The sequence below is a fragment of the Pongo abelii genome, chromosome 16 (assembly GCF_028885655.2).
Source record: "Pongo abelii isolate AG06213 chromosome 16, NHGRI_mPonAbe1-v2.0_pri, whole genome shotgun sequence".
In the NCBI taxonomy this organism is placed as follows: Eukaryota; Metazoa; Chordata; class Mammalia; order Primates; family Hominidae; genus Pongo; species Pongo abelii.
The window spans coordinates 47,004,553-47,022,847 of record NC_072001.2 but is presented as its reverse complement, the minus strand read 5'-3'; the positions used below and the strand labels follow the sequence as shown (position 1 = coordinate 47,022,847).

The 18,295-nt window shown below is 40.0% G+C and overlaps 1 protein-coding gene and 1 long non-coding RNA gene across 6 annotated transcripts in view; both read left to right on the top strand.

Annotated features, from left to right (window-relative positions):
• Positions 1 to 18,295, top strand: part of FRMD5 (FERM domain containing 5) — a 339,597-nt gene that overhangs the window by 103,232 nt on the left and 218,070 nt on the right. The gene's annotated exons all lie outside the window — the stretch shown is intronic.
• LOC129050481 (uncharacterized) overlaps positions 1,707 to 18,295 on the top strand; it is a 59,686-nt gene continuing 43,097 nt past the window's right edge. Inside the window, exon 1 of the long non-coding RNA XR_008514119.2 lies at positions 1,707 to 16,389. This is a non-coding gene — a long non-coding RNA (uncharacterized LOC129050481). The remainder of the gene's footprint in view (positions 16,390 to 18,295) is intronic.

The window sequence follows — 18,295 nt, the reverse complement described above, 5'->3', positions numbered from 1 at the left end:
TTTGTCAGATCCGTTTGCCAGAAGTACATTCTAAGATTGAGGACCTCCTTCATGCCAAAACCTTCTGTCCTCTTTTGACTTAACTTTATGTGATAATATTCTTGACAACTCCTTCCTTCTCAGAACTCAATCTTTCCTTGAGTGGAACTCAACTGATGCTTGTTGGATTTGACTACATTTTTCACAGTGTAGCATCCAGGCTTCTTACCTTTCAGCTGATTCATCTTTGTTTCTTGCATTTAACTGCACATTCCTTACATTCTCCAATCAGAGTATTCTCTGAAGGTTCTACATGCCCATGCATGATCAACTGCATCTGGTTTGCATTTAGACCTTGTGGTCCAGGGGAGTGGATATGTCCAAGAGGTTAAAGGTATGCAAAGAATGGATAATGGTGCCAAGTGGACTGCTTCTGCCATTGAGTGTGATATAGCAATCACCATAAGAATAAATTACATGGCTTTCAACTAGTCAGTAGTCCAAAGCTTTTCAACCCTGCAGTACCTTAAGCCGGAGTTTCTAGACTTTAGAGAGCTCAGAATCACTAAGGGTAGCGGTTTAAAATAGATTTCTGGAACCTCTCCAAATCTGTGATTTAAACTGTCTTAAAGTTGGGCCCAGGAATCTGTGTTTTTGAAAGGCACCCAAGTGTTTCTGATAGAGTTGGTTCATGTATCATTCTCGGAGGAAACAATGTCATAACCACCTTTCCTTTAGTAATAGGCTCCATCCCTAGAGATTTAGAAAGAACTAAGAGTTATTTGCAAAATATAGTATAAGTTGCCTAGGACCTGGAATATATCTACTTGTGAAGTAACAACAATACTCATCATCTTATGTTTGTTCATCCACACCTTGGGAACAAGTACTTTCATTGTCATTTATAGAAAAGATCCAAAAGAGACACATGAAAAAATGCTCATCATCACTGGCCATCAGAGAAATGCAAATCAAAACCACAATGAGATACCATCTCACACCAGTTAGAATGGCGATCATTAAAAAGTCAGGAAACAACAGGTGCTGGAGAGGATGTGGAGAAATAGGAACACTTTTACACTGTTGGTGGGACTGTAAACTAGTTCAACCATTGTGGAAGTCAGTGTGGCGATTCCTCAGGGATCTAGAACTAGAAATACCATTTGACCCAGCCATCCCATTACTGGGTATATACCCAAAGGACTATAAATCATGCTGCTATAGAGACACACGCACTCGTATGTTTATTGTGGCACTATTCACAATAGGAAAGACTTGGAACCAACCCAAATGTCCAACAATGATAGACTGGATTATGAAAATGTGGCACATATACACCATGGAATACTATGCAGCCATAAAAAATGATGAGTTCATGTCCTTTGTAGGGACGTGGATGAAATTGGAAATCATCATTCTCAGTAAACTATCGCAAGGATAAAAAACCAAACACCGCGTGTTCTCACTCATAGATGGGAATTGAACAATGAGAACACATGGACACAGGAAGGGGAACATCACACTCTGGGGACTGTTGTGGGGTGGGGGGAGGGGGGAGGGAGAGCATTAGAAGATATACCTAATACTAAATGACTAGTTAATGGGTGCAGCACACCAGCATGGCACATGTATACATATGTAACTAACCTGCACATTGTGCACATGTACCCTAAAACTTAAAGTATAATAATAATAAAAAATAAAAAATAAAAAAAATTAAAAAAATAATTATTTGATAGAAAAAAATAAATGACTGTTACTGAAAAAAAAAAAAAAAGATCCAAAAGAAGCAGGCATACCAGCTTTCATGATAAGTCTATTTTCACCTTCATAGGAGTTTCAGAATCATCTGTAAGAGGCCTGGAATCCAGAGGCACCCAAGGGAATTAGCAACAAGAAATACATAGTAAGTAGGTTAGTTAATGAGGCTATGGAGTTAGTATTGTTTTACGTTAAGATACTCTACTATGCCTACATTTTGGGAAAAATGTGTATCTTGTGACATTTGTACTTGATTTGGTTTGATTTCATACCCTGCCTGCTGTCCACGAGCTTGCTTTATATTCTTTCTGGGGGAAAGCCCCTCAGAGTCATGTGAATAGCTGCCAGGCCACAAAGCTGACTTCTCCACCTTGGCATCACAGAATGGGAAAGACTCGTTTATTTCCTTCTTTTCTTTTCTTTTTTTTGAGACGGAGTATCACTCAGTTGCCCAGGCTGGAGTGCAGTGGCGCGATCTCAGCTCACTGCAACCTCCGCCTCCTGAATTCAAGGGATTCTCCTGCGTCAGCCTCCCGAGTGGCTAGGACTACAGGCATGCACCACCACACCCGGCTAATTTTTGTATTTTTAGTAGAGACAGGGTTTCACCATGTTGGCCAGGATGGTCTCGATCTCTTGACCTCGTGATCCACCTGCCTTGGCCTCCCAAAGTGCTGGGATTACAGGCGTGAGCCACTGCGCCTGGCCCCAAGACTAGTTTATTTCTAGCTGCAGGAACTAGTTCTCTTGTTTAGGCCATTTAGTCTAATGAGTAAAAAGAATTCAGAAAAACCAGGTTTCTTTCCATAGAGCAACTTCTTTGGGAGGTAAAGAAAAAGAATCTTAGTCTCAGAAGTCAAGCTATCTGTGGTTCACATCTGCCTTGGGAGATAGCACCTCCTTGCACTGTGTCTCATTGATGGTTGTCACTTTCTGTTGTTACAAGAGAGCTTGGGTCCCATGTGAGGTCACTAATATTAATAATGTAGAAGTGGTTTTTAGTTCAGAGGAGCCGCTTGTCAACAGCTTGTATTTTTAAATATTGTACTAGGAGGAAGTATACTGTATTCATAGGGTATGTGCTTCTTTATTAGTAATCTTAATGCATTTATGAGCAGTTTGACATACCCTAATTATTTATAGTGCTGTGGATTCCATTTGCTGCTAGGTGACAATGTGGAGAGTTGGGATGCAAAACTGTGATTAAGAAGCTATTAGTTGGCGCGGCACGATGGCTCACGCCTGTAATCCCAGCACTTCGGGAGGCCAAGGCGGGTGGATCACCTGAGGTCAGGAGTTCGGGACCAGCCTAGACAACATGGTGAAACCCCCTCTCCTTAAAAAAAAAAAAAAAAAGCCGGATGTGGTGGCATATGCTTGTAGTCCCAGCTACTTGAGAGGGTGAGACAGGAGAATCACTTGAACCCGGGAGGTGGAAGCTGCAGTGAGCCGAGATCACGCCACCGCACTCCAGCCTGGGCAAGACAAGAGCGAAACTCCATCTTAAAAAAAAAAAAAGAAACTATTAGATAGAGTCAGGATGACTGGATTTCAGCTTTTGTGTGGCTAGACTCAGAGTGTAGGGGGGCTTTCAGAGTGCTTGTTAAATGCTCTAGGTTAAATCAGGAAGAAGGAAAGCTAGCAAAAATTGCTTAATCAGAATAGTTTGTTTGAACTCATACAAGCTTATCTTTTTAGATATTGTGGAATTCTTTGCAACTCTGTAATTAATTCCAGATTGTTCAGATGTATTTCTAATGCTAGAGATAGTGTTGTGGCTGCCTCCATAGCAAGCCTGAAAGTACCCCAGAGCTGGCCTCTTTATGGTACTTGCAAGTAGAGGATAAAAGATGTATCTTTTTGTATCTTGGATACTGGTGACCCTTGGCAACAAACAATCTCCATCTCTCTTGAGGGAGTCAGGATGCCAAGCAAATTTTGAGGAACAGATAATAGAATAATGATATGAATCAAAATAGGGGCCAAGAATCCCAAATTCGCTTCTTCCATTCTCCAGAACCGAGGATTGCAGTTTCCACATTTTTTTTTTTTTTTAGTTTTAACAGCGTCTCCTTTTTCATAATCATATGATGGGAATTCATGTGTGACAAAGAGATTACTTGGGCGTTACCACCTCCAAGAGAGGCCATGGTAGATGGTCTTACTGTTGAAAATGTGGTCCATGGATCAGCAGAAGCAGCAGCAGCATTACCTGGGAGTTTGTTAGGATTTCATAATCTCAGGCCCCACTCTAGACCTACTGAATCAGAATCTGTATTTTAACAAGATCCTCAGGTGATTTTCATGCATGTTAAAGTTTGAGGTGCATTGGTAGAGGGAACTGTGGCTATTTATTTTATTGGTCATGTGCACACTAATTTCCCGACCTCTCTTGATTATTAAAATGACTGTGAACTTACTAGAACTGCAACATATTGATGTGAGGGAGGTGTTTATATGTGAAGGTGATTGGCTTCCATGCAGAAACGATGTAACACCCAGCCTGAACAGTTTCTGATGAGGTTGCCCTTAACCTAGGAAACTGAAAGATAATGTTGTCGTGTTTTTGATATTTGACTACTGTCCTGCTCAACTTTATAAACATGTCCAGGAGGTGGGGAGCAGTTTACTAGTCTTCATTTGCAAATCAAGTATCTTTATATAAGTAGCAAATAGTTTATTTTAAAAGCTCAAAAGATAATTTTTAAATGAGGATTTGCTTTGCATGAAGTGTGTAGATGTTGGAAAAAGGTGACTTTGTCTAATTATTCTAATATATGAAGTTTAAAGGAATTAAGAGAATGTAAAAAAATGGAGGCAGTAAAACATAGAGTCTTTTTTAAGTCACAACTGTGACAGGGTCTCTTCAAGAGGCATCAGAAGTGTCAAATGACCATTGGTGAGGAAATGGTACATTTGCAGTTCGGGTTCATAGTTTTCTAACTCTGTGGATAAAGAAAGACTGAAGACTCTGACAGAAACTATCTGCTTGTGTCTCTCTTTTGTTTGTTGTTGTTGAGACAGAGTCTTGCTCTGTCGCCAGGCTGGAGTGCAGTGACATGATCTCGGCTCACTGCAATCTCTGCCTTCTGAGTTCAAGTGATTCTCCTGCCTCAGCCTCCCAAGTAGCTGGGACTACAGGCATGCACCACCACACCCAGTTAATTTTTGTATTTTTAGTAGAGACAGGTTTCACCATGTTGGCTAGGATGGTCTCAATCTCTTGACCTCGTGATCTGCCTGCCTTGGCCTCCCAAAGTGCTGGGATTACAGGCGTGAGCCACCGCACCCGGCCTTGTATCCCTTTTTGTAGAGAGTATGCTTCCTGTTCATTGAAGAGTCAGGTGACAGAGAGTAACATAAGCATTGAAGCTTGGACTTTTTATTTAGTTTTTTGTTGTTGTTGTTTAGTTGTTTTTTTGTTTGTTTGTTTGTTTGTTTGTTTGTTTTTGGTCACTCTGAACTTTCGGAAGTATGGCATAACTTTCTGGCTGCTTTAGGCATTTGGCTCTTGCTGATGCACATAATACAGGGTCAGGCCAGGTTCATGCTGCTGCAGGTCCTTTGTCCCAGACTTTAAGAAGATGACATTTTACGTTAGGATGCAGTACACATGTCATTCAAAGGCCATTCTGCAGCTCCTGGAGCACAAAGACTTGCTGAGTTTGCCATGATTACATGCAAATTTTTGAAAAGTCAAATGCATATATAAAACAGTTTGTCAGGCTGCTATTGGAGGAAAACAAGAACAAGTTGAAACCAATTGTTTGGGAAGAATATTTTGGCATGGTTTCTCAGAAGTTGAGTAAACATAATTTGTCCTATGTACCCATCTGGGCACATAGTAGCAGTCCTTCTGCCCATGGAAGGAGTTTGCACACGTTAGACAAGTTACTAGTCTGAATCTCCAAGACACAGATAGACGGTTCTGTGTGTGTATATATTTGTGTTTATACACTGTAACATATTATTCTATATACAGTGTTAAAGGCAGAGCCCTCCCCAAGGTACACTGCTTTCTTCAGAGAGCTTCCCTGTAGTCTGCTCTGGTAGCACCTTCTACTTCTTTTAAGGTTAGTACAGGAGCCCCTCTTCTTGTCTGGTTGACCTGGACACTTTCATAGCCATGTCATTCTAAGGGTTCAAGTCTGACCCAGATAAGCCCTAAGGCCCAGACTGCTTGTCTGAAGTCTCCCAAGAGCACAGTTTTGCAGAGGCAAAATGAGGCTTTGCTAAAGGCACTTCAGAATTTTTCTACAAAGCTTGCTGTTCCTACAGTTGAGGGTAGCTGTTTTTTTCTCCCCTTAGTTTTACTTTACTCTCACTCATCAACTCTGGTAAAGTGGATTTAACCATCAGATGTATTCTTTATTTCTGAGAACAAAGTGGTTTTATTGGACTTCTTGTTCTCTCACTAGCTTTTGTGAAGAAAAAAAAATCCTGCATGTTCCATACTAAAATGATAGCATTATAATTTTGCATCATTACATTATTTGATTAACTGTTATCAGTAAATCTATGAATAAACTCTTCTAGACATCCATTCTCTACTTTTGTCTGTTGATTCATTATCATGCTTTTTGTACTTTCCAAAGCAGACCCCACATTTTTTGTATGAAGCATCAGTAAGGGTGAGATATGGCAAGGGTCACTCACCATCATCCCTGCTTCTCACTGTCTCCTTTCTTGCTCCTGACATTTTTCAGTGAGTAGTACCCCTGTGTGACAGCTGGAATACAGAGTGTTGACTGCACATTGACCTTAAGAACACATTTGTGGTTGTGAAATGGGCTGGCTAAGGACTGCCCTCCTGCAAATTCCCTTCTACAAAATTTATTTTAAAGATACACACTACTAGGCTGGGTGTGGTGACCTCGCTTACAAAGTGCTGTAATCCCAGCACTTTGGGAAGCTGAGGCGGGTGGATCGCTTGAGGTCAGGAGTAAAAGACCAGCCTGGCCAACACGGTGAAACCTCGTCTCTACTAAAAATATAAAAATTAGCTGAGTGTGGTGGCTCGTGCCTATAGTCCCAGCTACCCAGGAGGCTGAGGCAGGAGAATTGCTTGAACCCAGGAGGCGGAGGTTGCAGTGAACCAAGATCACACCATTGTACTCTAGCCTGGGCACCAGAGCAAGACTCTGTCTAAAAAAAAAAAAAAAAAGATACACCGTACTAGATTGATTCTTCAGTAATACAATGGAGCATTTGTTTTAGGTTGTTAAATGAGTGGGCTTATGCTACTACAATTGCTTTAGTGTTTATATAGCAAAAGTGTGGCGTTTGTGATTAAATGGATCACCCTGAGTTGGAATGATGGACAAAATTTAATTTACTCTTTTTTTTTGAGATGGAGTTTCACTCATGTTGCCCAGGCTGGAGTGCAATGGCGTGATATTGGCTCACCACAACCTCTGCCTCCCGGGTTCAAGCGATTCTCCTGCCTCAGCCTCCCGAGTAGCTGAGATTACAGGCATGCACCACCACGCCCGGCTAATTTGTATTTTTAGGAGAGATGAGGTTTCTCCATGTTGGTCAAGCTGGTCTCAATCTCCCGACCTCAAGTGATCCACCCACCTCAGCCTCCCAAAGTATTGGGATTATAGGCGTGAGCCACTGCATCCGGCCAATTTACTCTTATGTAGTAAGAGTAGGTCAGTCTTCCTGGAGTCTGTTTAGGATGGAAGTAGGCTTTCAAGGCCAGGTCATATCCAGTCAGGCATGCCTTTGAGTGCAGCATACAGTTGGAAGCACTAGGGCAAGAATGGGGAGAAGGTATAGGAGCAGTTCCTTTATCTTAGTGGGTTTCCAGTTGGCCATGCCAGGGGGGAATAAAGTAACTGAACTCTGGAAAAGCTACAGAATCCTCCTGCAGGGGGTACATTTGAGGAGAAGCCAGAAAATTAAATGAAGGTAAGAAAATGCAAGAAAGAAGAAGCAACACAGGTGAATCAGAGCTCCTTCAGCAACATCTGACAGGGGCTCCCTTTTGGGCATGAAGCTCAGGGTTCGTTTTTAAAGTCATGCTAAACAGAAACTGTTAATTCAAGCCAGGCGAGTTGGCTCACACCTGTAATCCCATTACTTTGGGAGGCCAAGGTGGGAGGATTGCTGTAACCCAGGAGTTTGAGACCACCCTGGATAACATAGCAAGACCCTAACTCTACAAAAAATTTAAAAAAATTAGCCAAGTGTCATGGTGCATGTCTGTGGTCCCAGCTACTCAGGAGACTGAGGCAGGAGGATTTCTTGAGCCCAGGAGATTGAGGGTGTAGTGAACCACAGTTGTACCACTGCACTCCAGCCTGGGCAACAGAGCAAGACCCTGACTCAAAAAAAAAATTGTGAATCCCCTGGAGGTGCTTGTTAGATGAATGGAGTCCAAGTCCTGTCTCATAGAGACTCTGATCAGGTCTCAGATGGACTCGTGGAATCTGTATGTTTTCAAATGCTCTAGATGAGTCTTATGCTTAGGTAATTTTGAGAAATACTCTGCTTCTAGATTATATTAATCCTGTTGGGTGGGACTCTAGGTTGGCTGGCTCCCTAGGGGTCCAGTGAGTAATGCACCGTGAATCACTGGATCATGGTCATGTTATATCTATGGATATAATAATTTTGTCAAAGCTTTCTAGAGAGGCCATTTCAATGTGTCCCTCAATGAATTTTCCTAAAACTATTTATCAGCACAATTGAAATTTGTGGATGAACTTGGTCTGATTAAAGAGATGAAAAATCGCTTTTGAACTCATTGCCCCTTTATCTCCCAAAGTGTCTTTCAGAATATTGATATTCATATATTAGTAACAGGAATCATAGGCTTTGGGTTTACATTATGACACAAAAGTTTTAAGTGCGTGTGACCTAAAATAATTTGTGCTACAATCAAAAGAAAATGTTAAATAAAATGGAAAATAAAACTCTTAGATTTCTGTACACTGGTGATGAATAACTTGAGCATGGTAGGAGCTTGATAAATACTAGAGGAATTCCAACACACTGTTTAGTGGGAGTTTGGTGGCTCAATAAAACGTTTATGTCCTAGTTAGGTAGGACTAATGGGTTATAGGTGTCTGAGAAGAACTCGAGCTAGCCTTAGCAGAAAGAGGGGTTTATTATAAGGATGTAGAGGTTGCCAGACCTAAGAATGGGAGCAACTGGGCCTCAGAGAGAGACTGGAATTAGGGAACAAATGGAAAGCCAGCTCGGACCTAGAAGGTGGCCATGCTCCCTCTCCCTCTGCTTTTGTTTGCATATCTGCCTCTTATCTATATACAGACAAGATTTCTTTGTTCCACAGTCTACTTGGTAGAAAAATCACCAAGCTGCAGTACCTGAGTAACTCACGAAGACACTACCTTGATTTGTTCTCATGGTTCCAATTCCAAACTCCCAGGAGAAGAAATCTGACTGGCCTGGCTTGAGTCAGTTTGTATCCTGGGTTCATGGTAAGCACATATGCCAGAGTCCATATGTTTCTGGAGATATGGAATGCAATGTGGAGGTATGGTCTTTGAGAAAGAGAGTTCTTGCAAGCTGATTCATTCACCCCAAAAATGCAACTATTATGATATATAATGGTGAAGACTTTTATTATTATTTTTTTCAATGGGGCTGGGTTGTATTGCTCCATTAAGATATTAGGGGCCGGGCATGGTGGCTCACGCCTGTAATCCCAGCACTTTGGGAGGCCGAGACGGGCGGATCACGACGTCAGGAGATCGAGACCATCCTGGCTAACACGGTGAAACCCCGTCTCTACTAAAAATACAAAAAATTAGCCGGGTGTGGTGGAGGGCACCTGTAGTCCCAGCTACTCTGGAGGCTGAGGCAGGAGAATGGTGTGAACCTGGGAGGCGGAGCTTGCAGTGAGCTGAGATGGCGCCACTGCACTCCAGCCTGGGTGACAGAGTGAGACTCCGTCTCAAAAAAAAAAAAAAAAAAAAAGATAGCATGGTTGCAGTGTTTTGTCAACAAAGTATTGTCTCTCATCCATGCTTTTGCATAATCTAATGGATGTAGTCATTTCTACCCTTCTTCACCTGACTAGCCTCATTCAAGTTCAAGTTTCAGATTAAATAACTCTTCAGGAGAAGTGCTCATCAGCCAGTCTTCCTTGTTGCTTCATGCCCTTCCCTTTCCCTACCCCTGATAAGATCAAGTTTTTTTTTTTTTTTTTTTGTCCTGAAGGAAGGAATGGAAGAGAGTTTAGAAAATATGTACATTCCTAAATATACTCCGTATCTAATGTATACAAGTTTCTGTGCCAATTTTTATAAGTAATAAAAAGGGAGTAATGGCCGGGTGCGGTGGCTCATGCCTGTAATACCAGCACTTTGGGAGGTTGAGGCGGGTGGATCACGAGGTTAAGAGATCGAGACCATCCTGACCAACATGGTGAAACCCCGTCTCTACTAAAAACAGAAAAATTAGCTGGGTGTGGTGGTGCACGCCTGTAGTCCCAGCTACTCGGGAAGCTGAGGCAGGAGAATCACTTGAACCTGGGAGGCAGAGATTGCAGTGAGCCGAGATTGTGCCACTGCACTCCAGCCTGGCGACAGAGTGAGACTCCATCTCAAAAAAAAAAAAAAAAAAAAAAAAAAGACAGAGGATAGAACAAATACACAATTACTATAATGCAAAGTAAGATAAAAGTTTCCGAGGACAGTATAGGGAGAGAAACATTAGGATGTGGGGTCAGCGAAAGACTTTATGAAGGACATTTCACTTTAGACAGGCCTTGAAATTTAGATTAAGTTTCTAGAAGCTGATGTGGAGAGAGGAGGGAGAGGATTCTGGGTGCAGAAGTCAGAAAAAAATAGGAGCATGGTTGTAGCAGAATTCTAGATGAGCAAAACCCATTTCACTAGAACAGAGGGCAAGGGTGCAGTAGGAGATAAATCTGGAAAGGATCACTTAGCTCATATCCTATGATGAACACAGTGAGGAAATTACACTTAATTCCATTGGCAGTGGGTTGATGAATTTTGCACAGAGTATATCATTAGAATGTAAGCTTCATGAGATAAAATGACAACAACAACTGTGTGTCTTTTTTTCTGACTCTTTAGAGTCTAGCACAGTGTCTGGCATAGAGAGTGTGTGCTTAAGAAATATTTGTGACTTCGTGAATCACAGCTGTATCTTAGCAACGTTAATTTGGCAGCACCAAATAGAATGAGTTATAGGGGAAGACTGGGAGCTGTGAGACCAATTTGGAGGTGAATATGGTAGCTTGGCTGAGAATTAATGAAAATCTTTGAGCTGAGCTAGAACAGAAAGGATGGAGGCTGACTTGTAGAACATTGTGGAAGTGGAATCTGAAAGACCAGACATACAGGAGAGGGAAGACACCCTTTCAATCAAGGGACTAGATTCCCAAAACAGAGGGACTAGATTCCCAAAAGAGACTGACGACCAAAAGAAAGAAACCTATACATTACTGTTTTATGAGAGAAAAATATGAAGCAGTTATTCCCCTTGCTTTTTAAATTAAAAATTGGGAACATTAAACTTAAATACTTCAAAGTCTGCTTCTCTTGGATCCCATGTCATCATACAGTGAGGTGCTCTGTTTATATTTCATGTAGGATGTCAGGCCTCAGCTCTATCCTAAATTCATACATAGGCACTATGTATTTTTCCTTCCTCTCTTGACTGAGGGGAAGCAGGGAGAGAGGAGAGTAGAGGCTCAGGCATCACACAATTCTAGAGAAAAAGCAAAACCTATCAGTTAAAAAAAAATTCCCATGGGTGGAAGAAAATTAAGATAAGAGTTAGCACTGGCCTAGAGTTTCTTTTCTCAATAAAAAAAAGTTTGTGGAAAAAAGATGAGTATTTAATGAACCAGACACCATATATATAAGGGTATTTCTTATATACCTCCTTCTGGAACTTAGCACTGTAAGATTTATTCAGTTACTGATTCCCATTTTTCCCATCACAAAATCTTGTTCACATTAATGTGCTGTGATTTATCTTCTTCCAAAGTCTCTTGTGCTTAGAAAAGAGAAGCTAAATTTAGTTAGGAAAGCATTCATTAAGGACTGGATCATGGGCATTCCACTAAGCACTGGTGATAAGGAGACTTATAAGTTATGTTTTATGTTCTTAAGGAATTTATTAACCTGGTTGAAGAAACAGGATACATATGTGTGTGTGTGTGTGCGCGCATGTGTGTGTGTGTGCATATATATCTATATATATCAGGCTATATATGTAAAATGTAAATAATATCATAAACATATGCCAAGTGCTAAATAAGCTTGATTTCATAATGTTTGTTTCACAAACAGGTTAAAAACCACCAGTCAGGTATACTGTACCACTTAGGTGGATTTAACATTTTCTTCTCCTGAAGAAAAATACTTAAGTATTTCCTAAAGATTTCATTGAGAGAGAAAATTGTATTTGACAAATTAAATAGAATACCATTATTAATAGCTTACAGTTGCTATAAATTGATCTCAAATGCTTGGTACTTGAATAATGGAACAGGTTCTGTGATTTATAGTGTAACTTCATTGACAGGTGTTTCCATAGTTACAGTGCTCTTTGTGCAGGGTCCCCAAGCTGGTTGTGTTAGGTTGTCTCAAATTGCCCATTTTCTCAGATTGGGTATTTACAGCCTTTAGTAATGGAAAGAATTTAGTTGTCATGGTAAGGATTTATAGTAGTCTTTTAAAAAAATTCAAAACATGGGACGTAGAGTGATTAAAATACAGCACTTTCTTTGGAAATAAGTACTATAAGACTTAATTTAAACATGCACATTGTCAGAAGAAAATTGCAGTTATTCGCCTAGGCACAGTGGCTCACGCCTATAATCCCAGCACTTTGGGAGGGTGAGGCAGGTGGATCACCTGAGGTCAGCAGTTTGAGACCAGCCTGGCCAACATGGTAAAACCCCATCTCTACTAAAAATATAAAAATTAGCCAGGTGTGGTGATGGGCACCTGTAATCCCAGCTAGTCAAAAGGCTGAGGTGGGAGAATCACTTGAACCCAGAAGGTAGAGGTTGTAGTGAGCCGAGATCGCGCCATTGCTCTTCTCCAGCCTGGACAAGAGTAAAACTATCTCAAAAAAAAAAAAAAAAAAAGCAGTTATTCATCTCTTTGGTAATTTAGACAGGGCTTCCATAACATTTTATCTTTAATTTTAAAATATTGAGCTAGCTATTGTGGCTAAATATTGTATACGCTGATATAGTTACAAGTCAAATGGGACATCTAAAGAGAGCAGTACTTACTAGGGATTTTATTTACATCATCTCAGTAATTTTATGGGCAAGCATTCTGAGGATCTAGGAGATTAAATAACTTGCTTATGACCTTGCAGCTTATAAATGGGATCTAAAATTGTACCCTGGTGTGTCTAACATTCACCTATACCACAGATTTTCAGATTCTTGGTCTCAACTTCAGGATAGACAAGTTTAAAATGGGAATTCAAGCAGGAGCTCCCTAAACACAGATTAAGTTCAAGTGAAGTGAGGGATGGAGGTGAGCATGCATGCACGTGTGTGTGCATGCAGGGTGTACACTGCTGAGAGATAGTGTGATGGAGGTCTTTGCTGTGTTCTTTCTTTATGATAAAGAGTGAGAGAGGTGGAAGACAAAATTTCATTAGGCACTTAGGCCTAATCAGCCACTTTCTCTTTGTTCCTGCTTTATAATAGGCACTTCTGATATCTTGACTTACCTGGCTACATGCACTACAGACATCTTCCACTGAAATTCTTTCTATTCTTTATGTCCCAGTTCCTTTGCTTCTGCTTGCTCTGACTGCAGAAAACCACCCAAATAAAATGCCTTCTATTAGGAAGTGACCAACTTTTTTTTTTGATGTAGGATCTGGCTCTGTTGCCCAGACTGGAGTGTAGTGGCACGACTTTGGCTCACTGCAAGCTACGCATCCTGGGCTCAAGTCATCCTCCCACCTCAGCCTCCCAAATACCTGGGACTACAGGTGCATGCCACTATGCCCAGCCACTTTTTGTATCTTTTGTAGAGACAGGGTTTTGCCATGCTAACCAGGCTGGTCTCGAACTCTTGAGCTCAAGTGATTCTCCCATTTGGACTCCAAAGTGCTGGGATTACAGACGGGGACCACCATGCCCAGCCCTGAAAAACTTTTTAAAGGACAAGCAGACATGCCTGTTTATCTCCTGGAAACTCTGGTACTGACAAGGAGTGGTCAGTTCCACATTACACATATACTTAAAACCATTGTTAATAGTTTTATGTGGTATTTCTTTTCTTGTTCTATATATAAAAATGGACTCACAAAGAAAGATTTAAAAGCATGTCTGAGGTTATAAAGTGCATTCATGCTGTAGAATGGGAAAAGGGAGGGCAAACAAATGTGAGAAACATGGATAGATCTGGAGACACAGTCACCATCTTTCTGTCCCCTCCTGTGCTGATAAATTATTTCTATTATATCAGTCTGCTAGCCAACTTTTATTTTCTCTTGAAACCTGAGTTTTTAATATAAATCTGTAAAATACAGAATAAATATGAAAGTTTATCAGCAATATTAAGAATCCATTTATATTATACATTAAGGAGTTCCTTGAAGAATAAGCCACTTTGACTGGGTCAGGAGAAAACCACTACTGAGTGAAAGAGCTTAACAGTTTAGGGGCTTAGGGTCTTATGGCTTTGTAGTCAGACTGAACAGGGTTCAGATCCCATCTCTGGCATCACTGGCTGTATGCCTTTGGGCAAGCTAGTTAACCTTTCTAAACCTCAGCTTCCTCCTTTGTAAAATGAAGATACTAGTAGTTTTTGTCTCCCAGAGTTATTGTGACAATTAAAGGAGGGCTCGTATATAAAGTATATCATAGTGCCTGGCATATGGTATGGAATGAATAACTGATAGCCTCCAGTATTGTTTTCTCTCCTCTTAACTTCAGTCCTGAGTACCTCTCTGGACACCCAAGGTTTTGGGGGAAGGAGGAAGAGAAAACGTGAGGAGGGATAACCTGAAACAGTTGATATCTGTCAGAGGTGCACACATGGAATCAAAACATGTGGAACAAGAATCAGGGCATCATTTCTCTTTTCTAAGTCCTGATATTACTTAAATACTTAAATAAATCTAATTATCGTGGAGTAGTCTTAAAGTTGTTGGATTTTTACCATATATTTATGATTCTGTTTATATTAAATGTTCAGAATAGGCAAATCTATAGAGACACAAAGTAGATTGGGGTTGCTTAGAGCTGGTGGGGAGAGAGTTAATGGAAAGTGAGGAGTGACTGCTAATGGGCACAGAGTTTCTTTTGGGAATGGTGAAAATGCTTTAAAACTGATTGTGATGATGGTTGCATAACTGAATACACTAAAAACCATTGAATTGTATATGTTAAATGGGTGGGATTGTGAATTATATCTCAATAAAGATGTTTAAAATTGGGGGAGTTTTTGCCTATCTCAACTAGAATGTAATTTTCTTGGAGAACAGGACCTATATCTTTCCTCTCTAAACACTCAGCCTAGCATAAAAACTAGCACATGGTAGATGTTCACGAAATGTTGAATAATGAATTACTCCTTGAGTAAGTCTGGGACAGAATTCTCAGACAGTGTGACTCACCATACAGGAATTACTTCAGCTAGAGTAGTTTCACTTCAACTCAGTGTAACTATTGGGCTTTCAATTTTGATTTTATTTGCATTCCCCAAAAAATTTGAACATTGCTGGGCTGGAACACCAAATTTTATTCCTAAATGCAATTTACTCCTTCTTCAATGCCTGGGATGATGATGATGATGATGATGATGATGATAGTAGCTGATATTTACTGAGCACTTTCTATGCTTCAGACACTATTCTAAGCATTTAAAATAAATGAATAAATAAATATGTGTATGTATATCTCATTTAATCCTTACAACAATTTTGGGATGGGTTCTATTATTATTCTCATGTTTCAGGTAAGGACACTGAGGAAAAGTAACTTGCACAGGTTCAGGCAGGTAGTATGTGGTGGAGCCAAAGTTCAATATTGCACCAAAACCGATACTTTAAACTGCTGCACTAGAATGTGCCGTAATGTTTTGGTTCATATATTTCAAAGGAACCTGCCTTGACTACTTTCTCCTCTGAATTCATTGCCTATGTTGACTGCATTACTCTCAAGTTTGTATATTATTACGTGTTATATTGTAGTGCTTTTTGTGAGTCCTACTTACTCTATTTTAAAACTTGGGTGGGCGCGGTTGCTCATGCCTGTAATTCCAACACTTAGGGAGGCTGCGGTGGGGTGGATTACCTGAAGCCATGAGTTTGAGGTCAGCCTGGCCAACATGCTGAAACCCCATTTCTACTAAAAAATACAAAAGTTAGCCAGGTGTGTTACCACACACCTGTAATCCCAGCTACTTGGAAGGCTGAGGCATGAGAATCGCTTGAACCTGGGAGACGAAGGTTGCGGTGAGCCAAGATTCCGCCACTGCACTCTAGCCTGGGTGATAGAATGAACAAACAAAAAAACACTGGTAAGGGCAGAGACTACCTCTTTATCTGTTTCTAACAGATAAAGCCATTGTTGTCCTGTGTTGCCCTTTGTATTATCAAGACCATGAATGATGATGATTTTTACAGTGAACGGAAATCCTCTCCATAGTACTGCTTTATTTTAAGGTCAGTATCCCTTTTATAATACAGATGTTTCATAAAAGCCATGATTATTGCTTTTTAATGACAGACTAATCTTTGTCCCTCACCCCTATCAGTCCTACCCTTTAAATATCTCCGTCCATGGAAGTACTCTATCAATAGGCCAATATTCACCTTTTAAAAATTGTGGTAAATACACATAATATAAAATTTACCAATGTAACTATTTTTAGTGTATCATTCAGTGGCATTAAGTACATTTACAATGTTATGTAACCTCATCACTCACTAGTTCCAGAATACTTTCATCACCCCAAAAGGAAACCCACTTAGCAGTCACTCCTATTTCTCTCCTACCTGCAGCCTCTGGCAACCACTAATCTGCTTTCTGTCTCTGTAGATTTGCCTATTCTGAATGCTTTACATAAATAGAATTATCTAATATGTGGCCTTTGGCATCTTTCACTTAACATACTGCATTTTCAAGGTTCATCCGTGTTGTATCAAGTATTAATACTTTATTCCTTTTTACAACTGAATAATATTTCATTGCATGAATATACCACATTTTGTTTATCCATTCATCTGTTGATGGATGTTTGGGTTGTTTCCATCTTTTGGGTGTTATGAATAGAGCTGCTATAACCATTCATATGTAAGTATTCGAACACCTGCTTTTAATTCTTTTGAGTAGCTTCCTAGAAGTGGAATTGCTATGTCATATGGTAGTTCTATGTTTAGCTTATTGAGGAAACTCTAATATCCCTTGTATAATTTTATAGATATTGTGTAACACATATGGATATTATTGCTTGTATCATTATTAAACGCCTCTCTTTCTTTCATTCCTGGAGTCTTCAGGCCCTCTTGGTTCTACCTTTTAAAATTATCTCCTGAATATGACAGGAGATAATTAAAAAGCTTCCATTTCCATTCAAACCATCAGACTGTTAGTATATTTTACCTAACCAGTTGCTAACTGACTTGGGCAAATTATTTAATGTCTTCAAGTCTCCATTTCATTATTGATAAGATAGAGGATAATGTATATATGGGGTTGTCATAATTGAGATAATATGTATAAAGCTCTTAGCCTTCTGATGGCATAATAGGGCTCGATAAATGTTTGTGATTATTAATAATCTTTTAACCTGTCTCTCTTCCTCAGGTTTGGTTACCTCGAAATTCATTAGCCATACTGCTGGTAGGGTAATTTTTCTAAAATGCAAAATTAACCATTGCTTCCCTATTTTATATTTTCTTACAACTCTCTATGCCTATAAGATAATGCCCAGACTTTTTAGCTTGATTTGAGATACCCCTCTTTGGCTTCTCTTGCCCTATGTGGCTCCTTATCAAGACCAGTGTCTACATCCTAACCACCCACAGGGCTGCCATAGTATCAGGTCATTTGCTTTCTCTTCTGTTTTCTTACTTAATTTTTCTACTTTGACCTCTGAGTCGTTTCCTTATCTTCTTGAAAACTTAGCCATGTATTTAAAAAAAATGTTTGCTATATTTTATTCTGAAGTTTCTTTGAGTTTTGTTGGCGGAGGCTTTTTAGGTTATCTGGTCTACCCTATTGACAGAAATAAGTCTTTTTTATATTTCTTGTCTAATCTCCTGTCTTTCCACTTTGCTTCTCAAATAGGACTTAGGGCTAGAAGTGGGTTCAATGTATCTTTATATTCCTAGGCTCTAGAACATAGTGCTTATATAATATCTATCTAATGAATATTCTCCAAACCACATTGTTTATTTGGAATACCGGTTCACCTTTTAAAATTCACAACAAACTGATTGTTGCAATTGCCAAATAAGAATCTATAGAAATGACAGCTGCTGAGTGAAGTTTGTACGTAGGGGAACATTTCCTGGTAGCCATATTAGATTTCCATAGGTAAATCTCTTGGTGCTCAGATCACAGTCA